This window comes from Harmonia axyridis, chromosome 5, assembly GCF_914767665.1.
Source record: "Harmonia axyridis chromosome 5, icHarAxyr1.1, whole genome shotgun sequence".
Lineage (NCBI taxonomy): Eukaryota > Metazoa > Arthropoda > Insecta > Coleoptera > Coccinellidae > Harmonia > Harmonia axyridis.
The window spans coordinates 29,024,040-29,032,800 of record NC_059505.1 but is presented as its reverse complement, the minus strand read 5'-3'; the positions used below and the strand labels follow the sequence as shown (position 1 = coordinate 29,032,800).

The following is an 8,761-nucleotide window of genomic DNA, read 5'->3' as shown; positions in this document are numbered from 1 at the left end:
CTTGTCTCGTATCCGTGCACTTATCCAGTTTCAATATGTCTAAGAAGGTTCTCCCCTTATTATTCAATATTTTCGTATCAGTCCCACTTCTCAAAAGCAACTCGAACATTGGGGTGTATTCTTCACAATAATCTACTAAGATGTGTAAAGCTGTTTCGCGGAATTCATCCTGGAAATTTACATTTACACCATTTTCAATTGAATCTTTGGCACATTATCATTTCATTTATTTTTTTTTATTGCCATTAGTTTTGATGTTATGATACAAACTTGTGTGTTTTTTAATGTAAACCATAACAATTGCTATAACATATAAAATTGCTTTTAACACTTTTCATGAATACATGACATCATATATGAATTTCTAAGCAAACTAAGCAGCAGTCGCATTATCATATGGCAGCGATTTGTGTACAAGCTTATGCAATGTAGTCTGCCCATATTTTCCCAATAAATTAGGGTCACATTCGACTTCCACTAAAAATTTGCACATTTACATGTCGATTCCTTCTTTTGTGGAACAAAAACCGTGCAGTACTGTATTTCTATTTATATCCCTTGATTTTTCATTTGCTCCACACTGAAGCAAGATAATCGCCTGCTCAATTTTTTTTTGATTCAACAGCGAAATGCTGCTATTTTGCGGGAATCCGAAAGTTTCAATTTTGTTCTACAATTATCTTGGAATGATACAACTTCAAAATGGATTCTGTCAACACTGAATTGAAAATTTTCAGTGAATGGTAGTGTAATTAGATGTCTCTGAATTTGTTGTCTTCTATCATTGCACCTATCTATTGAATATGTCGAATAAGGTTCCTCTCTTATTATTCAACATTTTCGTATCAGCCCCACTTCTCAAAAGCAACTCCATTAGAGATGATTGATAAAATTTCACAAGCTCTTCCTTCGTCCAAAAATAGTCACAACCCAGACTCCATTTTTGTTTTCAGATCAAAGCCATAAATTGGATATTCTCGTTCATCGAATTCTGACACTATTGACTGTAAAATCGGAATTTGACATAATCTGCTTACTTTCTTGTGAGTCGAAATCAGAATGTTGTAAAGAGAATATTCTGGTACTGTTTGAAATTTTGCTATTTTTCGAGAATCCAAAAGTATCGATTCTTTTCTACAATTTTTTTGGAATAATTCATCTTCAGAGTGGATTCTATCAACACTGAATTGAATATTTTCTTTAAATTCTAGTATAATTAGATGTCTCAGAATTTCTTGTCTCGTATCCGTGCACGTATCCAGTTTCAATATGTCTAAGAAGGTTCTCCCCTTATTATTCAATATTTTCGTATCAGTCCCACTTCTCAAAACCAATTCGAACATTGGGGTGTATTCTTCACAATAATCCATTGAGGTGTGTAAAGCTGTTGCGCCGAATTCATCCTGGAAATTTACATTTACACAATTTTCAATTAAATATTTGGCACATTCCATTGCATGAGGTGCTTTATGGTTTTCATCAAGCTTATGCAATGTAGTCTGCCCATATTTTCCCAATAAATTAAGGTCACATCCGACTTCTACTAAAAATTTGCACATTTCCATGTCCATTCCTTTTTTTGTGGAACAAAAACCGTGCAGTACTGTATTTCTATTTATATCCCTTGATTTTTTTATTTGCTCCATACTGAAGCAAGATAATGGCCTGCTCAATTTTTTTTTGGATTCAACAGCGAAATGCTGCTATTTTGCGGGAATCCAAAAGTTTCAATTTTGTTCTACAATTATCTTGGAATAATACAACTTCAAAGTGGATTCTGTCAACACTGAATTGAAAATTTTCAGTGAATGGTAGTGTAATTAGATGTCTCTGAATTTGTTGTCTTCTATCATCGCACCTATCTAGTATTAATATGTCTATGAGGTTTCGTCCCTTATTATTCAATATTTTCGTATCAGCACCTCTTCTCAAAAGCAACTCGAACAGTAGGGTGAATTCTTTACAATTATGCGCAAAAATGTGTAAGGTTGTTTCGCCGAATTCATCCTGGAAATTTACATTTACACCATTTTCAATTAAATATTTGGCACATTCCATTGCATGAGGTGCTTTATGGTTTTTAGCAAGCTTATGCAATGGAGTCTGTCCATATTTTCCCAATAAATTAGTGTCAAATCCGACTTCTACTAAAAATTAGCACATTTCCATGTCGATTCCTTCTTTTGTGGAACAAAAACCGTGCAGTACTGTATTTCTATTTATATCCCTTGATTTTTCATTTGCTCCATACTGAAGCAAGATAATCGCCTGCTCAATTTTTTTTGGATTCAACAGCGAAATGCTGCATGCTTTTTTGCGGGAATCCGAAAGTTTCAATTTTGTTCTACAATTACCTTTGAATAAAACAACTTCGAAGTGGATTCTGTCAACACTGAATTGAAAATTTTCAGTGAATGGTAGTGTAATTAGATGTCTCTGAATTTGTTGTCTTCTATCATTGCACCTATCTAGTATTAATATATTTATGAAGTTTCTTCCATTATTATTCAATATTTTCGTATCAGCACCACTTCTCAAAAGCAACTCGAACAGTAGGATGAATTCTTTACAATTATGCGCAAAAATGTGTAAGGTTGTTACGCCGAATTCATCCTGGAAATTTACCTACATTAACCCCCTTTTTCAATTGAAAATTTGGCACAATTCATTGCATGAGGTACTTGATGATTTTTAGCAAGTTTGAGCAATAGTGTCTATCCATGTTTCACATTAAATTAGGGAAACATCCGACATCTACTTAAATTTTTCAAATTTCTATGTCGATTCCTTCTTTTCTGGATCATAAATTGTGCTGCACTGTAATTATATTTATATCCCTTGATTTGACATTTGCTCCATAATGGAGCAGGATACTCGTCTGCTCATTTTTTTTTCATTAAACAGCGAAATACAAATGTGTTTTCCCAAAGACGTTAACTGCATCAACAGTAACATTATTGTTCAATAAATATCTGGTGATGTCCAACCGTTAGTATGATGCTGCAATGTGCAACGGCGTATTCCGTCAGAATGATCTTTCATTTGGCTGAAAATTCAATTTTATAGCGAACTTCAAACTATGATCGACTGATGTGCAACAGCGCCTAGGATTGCGTTACTTCGGAAAAAATGGTACAGATGAAGCTCATTCGGTTCGGCGGAGGGATCGTCTTGGAATTTCAAATATGCAGGAACAGTTGGATCAACTCTATATCTGCAATTAAAGAGAATATCTCAAATCCGACTATAAAAATCATACGATAATATGATATATTGAAAGTCTAAGGGAAAAATCCAAATCGGAACACATTTCGAGAAAATTGATTTGAAAGTTTACAAACTAACGGAAAATTCAAAAACTATTAAAAAACATTATTCAATAGAACCAAGAAGATTCACAATGAGTATGTATCCTCGATGATCATTTTTAAATTGAAAAATGATATTTCTGGAAAATTTAAAAATCGAATATAAACCATCTTTCAACCCATGAAAAAATGTATGTAACATCAATAAAATGCGAGTTACTTAACACAATCATTTTCTTTGAACAATTTTCGCAGTAATATTATTTATTTTTTTTTATTATTTGTATTATAGAGGAAAATGTTTAGTCACGTCTCAACTATTGACAACAGGAGTAAAATACTCTAGAAAAAAATCAAAGCAGAAACCTAGACCTCATTGCCACTTCTGCGTATTTTTAATTTTGAATGAATGAATAGAATAAATAAATATTTGATAATACCACATCTCTTCGGTAACAATAATTCAAACATTGGAATATTGTTTTATATAAAAAGTAATCAACAACAGTATGAAACGTAGAAACAATTGATTCCAAAGTCAAACTCACCTACAGTTTTCTTCACTTAGTCCAGTAGTAACAGTTTCACGTGTGTTATCTGCTTACTCCTTTTGTAATATGACATCGGCTCTGCTCTTCTAATCAAAAAAGAAAATATAACTTCGTAGTCCCAGTCGCTAAATTCTTCGAATCTTATTCAGACACTATAGACCGTATAATTGGGTTTTGACAAAATCTGCATAATTGCTTGGTTAGTTAGTCGAAATCAAAATTTCCATGAGTGAACATTCTGGTTCTGTTTGAAATGCTGCTATTTTGCGAGAATCCGGAAGTTTCAATTTTTTTCTACAATTATCTTGAAATAATACATCTACAAAGTGGATTCTGTCAACATTGAATTGAAAATTTTCAGTGAATAGTAGTGTAATTAGATGTCTCTGAATTTGTTGTCTTCTATCTACAAATTTGGATGATTTTATTCGTATATATAACTAAATACTCTTCTTCTTCAGTCACACATTCCATTGCAAGAGGTGCTTTATGGTTTTCAGCAAGCTTATGCAATGGAGTCTGCCCATATTTTCCCGATAAATTAGGGTGACATCCGACTTCTACTAAAAATTTGCACATTTCCATGTCGATTCCTTCTTTTGTGGAACAAAAACCGTGCAGTACTGTATTTCTATTTATATCCCTTGATTTTTACATTTGCTCCATGCTGAAGCAAGATAATCGCCAGCTCAATTTTTTTTTGGATTCAACAGCGAAATGCTGCCTGCTATTTTGCGGGAATCCGAAAGTTTCAATTTTGTTCTACAATTATCTTGGAATAGTACAACTTCAAAGTGGATTCTGTCAACACTGAATTGAAAATTTTCAGTGAATGGTAGTGTAAATAGATGTCTCTGAATTTGTTGTCTTCTATCATTGCACCTATCTATTAATATGTCGAAGAAGGTTCCTCTCTTATTATTCAACATTTTCGTATCAGCACCACTTCTCAAAAGCAACTCCATTAGATATGATTGATAAAATTTCACAAACTCTTTCTTCATCCAAAAATAGTCACAACCCAGACTCCATTTTTGTTTTCAGATCAAAGCCATAAATTGGATATTCTCGTTCATCGAATTCTGACACTATTGACTGTAAAATTGGATTTTGACATAATCTGCTTACTTTCTTGTGAGTCGAAATCAGAATGTTGTAAAGAGAATGTTCTGGTACTGTTTGAAATTTTGCTATTTTTCGAGACTCCAAAAGTATTAATTCTTTTCTACAATTTTTTTGGAATAATTCATCTTCAGGGTGGATTATATCAACACTGAATTGAATATTTTCTTTAAATTCCAGTATAATAAGATGTCTCAGAATTTCTTGTCTCGTATCCGTGCACGTATCCAGTTTCAATATGTCTAAGAAGGTTCTCCCCTTATTATTCAATATTTTCGTATCAGTCCCACTTCTCAAAAGCAACTCGAACATTGGGGTGTATTCTTCACAATAATCCACTAAGGTGTGTAAAGCTGTTTCGCCGAATTCATCCTGGAAATTTACATTTACACCATTTTCAATTAAATATTTGGCACATTCCATTGCATGAGGTGCTTTATGGTTTTTAGCAAGCTTATGCAATGGAGTCTGCCCATATTTTCCCATTAAATTAGGGTCGCCTCCGACTTCTACTTAAAATTCGCACATTTCCATGTCGATTCCTTCTTTTGTGGAACATAAACCCTGCAGTACTGTATTTCCATTTGAATCCCTTGATAATACATGTGCTCCGTACTGAAGCAGGAAAACCCTTCAATTTTTTTGGAATTTACAGCGAAAAAAATGGTGTTTCCCCAAGACTTTATCTCCATCAACAGTAACATTGTTGGTCAATAAATATCTGGTGGTGTCCAACCGTTGGTGTTTTACTGCAATGCGTAACGGCGTATTCCGTCGGAATGATCTTCATTCGGCTGAAAATCCAATTTTATGGCGAACTTAAAATTTTTATGGACTGATATGCAACAGCGCCTAGAACTGCGTTACTGCTGGAGAAGTGGTACAGATGAAGCGCATTCAGTTCAGCAAAAAGATCGTCTAGGAATCTCAAATACTGTAGGAACAGTTGCATTAATTTTATATCTGCAATTAATGAGAGAAAAAATATATTAATATATAAAAAAAATGTATTCAAAGGATACTACATATCAAACATAATATTTTTTTTCGAAATGCATCACATAATATCTAAACTCCAACGATATAAATCATATGATATGTAAAGAGTCTAGGGGAAAAATCCTAGACTCAAAACGGATTTCGAGCAAAATGAATTTCAAAGTTTACCAACTAACGGAAAATTCGAAAACTATTAGAAAAAACGAGAAACGTTTTATTTCAACTATGCAGATTCCCTAAAAGTGTGTATTATTGTTGACCATTTCCCAAATAAAAGAATAATATTTCATGAATAATTTTAAGTACGAAAATTAAATATCTTTAACCCCTAAGCCAAACAATTGAGAGCAGAAAATATTTTTAGAAATTCAAGAATGTATTTAAATATCCAAAAACTGGATACTCAACAAAAATATTTTCTTTCAATAATTTTCACATCATTATAATTTTATTTTTATTATAAAGAAAAATTTTTAGCCGCGGCGTAACTATCGACAACAGGTGTAAAATACGCTAGAAAAATTCAAAAGACTAGCCTATACCTTAGTCCCTCTTCTGCAGATTATTATGAATTATGATTCCTACGTCATAACGTGGAAATCTTCTGTTTGACAATGGTTATGTTGATGGCATTTTGTCGATACATTAACCAGATATATAATTAATATCGTATGATATTACACACTTGGAAATTGTACTTCTTTTTCTTTTTGTATATCGTCGGCTAAGAGTGTAAATCTGCTAAGTCCATTTTGAACAATTTCACAGGAGACCAAAAAAACCGTACAGTACAGTGTTATAATAATAATAATAAGAGAGTTTATTCATGAAAATACATTCAATAAACTCTATTGAATGTATTTTCATGAATGAACTCTGTAAATCTGCTAAGTCCATTTTGAACAATTTCACAGGAGACCAAAAAAACCGTACAGTACAGTGTTATAATAATAATAATAAGAGAGTTTATTCATGAAAATACATTCAATAAACTCTATTGAATGTATTTTCATGAATAAACTCTCTTATTATTATTATTATAACACTGTACTGTACGGTTTTTTCGGTCTCCTGTGAAATTGTTCAAAATGGACTTAGCAGATTTACACTCTTAGCCGACGATATTCTTCATTCATTACCAAATGTCAGCCATTTTTATTTATTAAAATATAGGAGTCGCGTGCGCCGCCTAGAATTTCAATATTAACGAGTACCAGTTTTTATCATTTTATGTTCTTTATTCGTTTTTATCGATGAAAATTATTAGGTGTATCTGACAAAATGTAATTTAATTTTTCACAATCAATATCAATGTCAAACATCAAAGTATAGAAAAATAGAAAGTAGTTCGAGCCTTAAACACAGTATAGGAACTATACAGTAGTAACCTCAGAGGAAAGAAAATATAGAGGTGCCCTTAGAAGTAAATAGCGTTGTATTGTAATCAATTGCAACAGTATGATGATAAAGTGAGATAGGAAAACAACAAACCTGCAAAATTGACAACTAGAGGGAGAGTAAACATTTCAGTGGCGTAGACAATGGTTCCTTAATAAGGATTAATATTACAAAAATCGATATTGAACTATAATACAGAATATAAATATTGCAAAATGAAAACTAGCTAGTTTCATTTTTTCTTTAAGAAGTAATGAGATATTTCAGTAGATATCTTATGGAAACAGTAAATAAACTGTCGTAAAATACAATGTTTTTAATCAGTTGGTAAAAAATGGTAAACTTCAAACAATAAAGGAATATTATCAGAGGAAATGGGAGATGATTTCCCAATATTTGGGACCTGTAGCAATCCTAGTGGACCTGAGGATTCGAAAAAAGCATCGCAATTAAATGTTTAGCTATAGTGGAATGACCTCAGAAGAAAAAATAATTTCTTTCCTCTAAAGGAATAACTTATTTTTCCTGCATATTTCTTTGTAAAATACGAAAAAGTGCCCATTCACAATATCTCTGATGTAAACCCATGTCAATGAGGAAATATTATTATATAACTTTACCTAACGTTTACATATGCTTGGGTATAAAAACAAAAAAAAGTAGTTTTCAAACATATAATTATTTATAAAATTTTGAGATATATACAACCCAACACAGTGGACAAATGTTAGCATTGAATTAAGTTTTCGTTATGTCACAAATACTACTCCATAGACGAGATATATTCTACGCCTATGGGCTCAAAACGTGAACTTACCTATGATAGGTTAGGTTTTCATTTCCGGATGTTTTACACACTATACATGTTTTTCGAGGTTTTCCCATGATTAAAATTAACAATATGTAACTTAAAATTCACAAACTTGTATAAAATAATGCCGATTACAAACGTAAAATCAAAATGAACAGTTAACCCTCAACATCCCTCTAGTTGTCACGTGCAATAACAACAACAGAACCGTGTTGCCAAATCCACACAATATTCGCAAAACATCTACCTATGCCGTCACACTAATAGAGCGTATTCTTAGGTTTAGTTCTTAGGAATGGTGCATAAACCCACCATAAGTGATCTCAAACATACTCACCAAAATTTCTGAAAACAACACTTTAGCTTCACTTTTAGCAATGTTACACTTCTATCAGACGAAACCCGCGAAATTCACTCACTATGTGTAACTTTGTAGTTTTCACTCCTTCTAGGCTTCTAATAAGTCTGTATTAGAAGCCTAGAAGGAGAGAAAACTGGCAATCTTGTAGCATCTAAGTAGAAGTGATATCAGTGAAGAACTGATGGTCGAAAGTGCAAATTAGAGCGATAGT

General features: G+C 32.5%; 1 long non-coding RNA gene across 1 annotated transcript; it reads right to left on the bottom strand.

The window, feature by feature from the left end:
* Positions 1-424: 424 nt before the first annotated feature.
* On the bottom strand, positions 425-4,215 carry LOC123681008. Its single transcript, XR_006747583.1, has 2 exons — positions 3,857-4,215; positions 425-3,214 (listed from the first exon to the last, which is right to left on the bottom strand). It is a non-coding gene; the product is annotated as an uncharacterized LOC123681008 (long non-coding RNA).
* Positions 4,216-8,761: the final 4,546 nt, after the last annotated feature.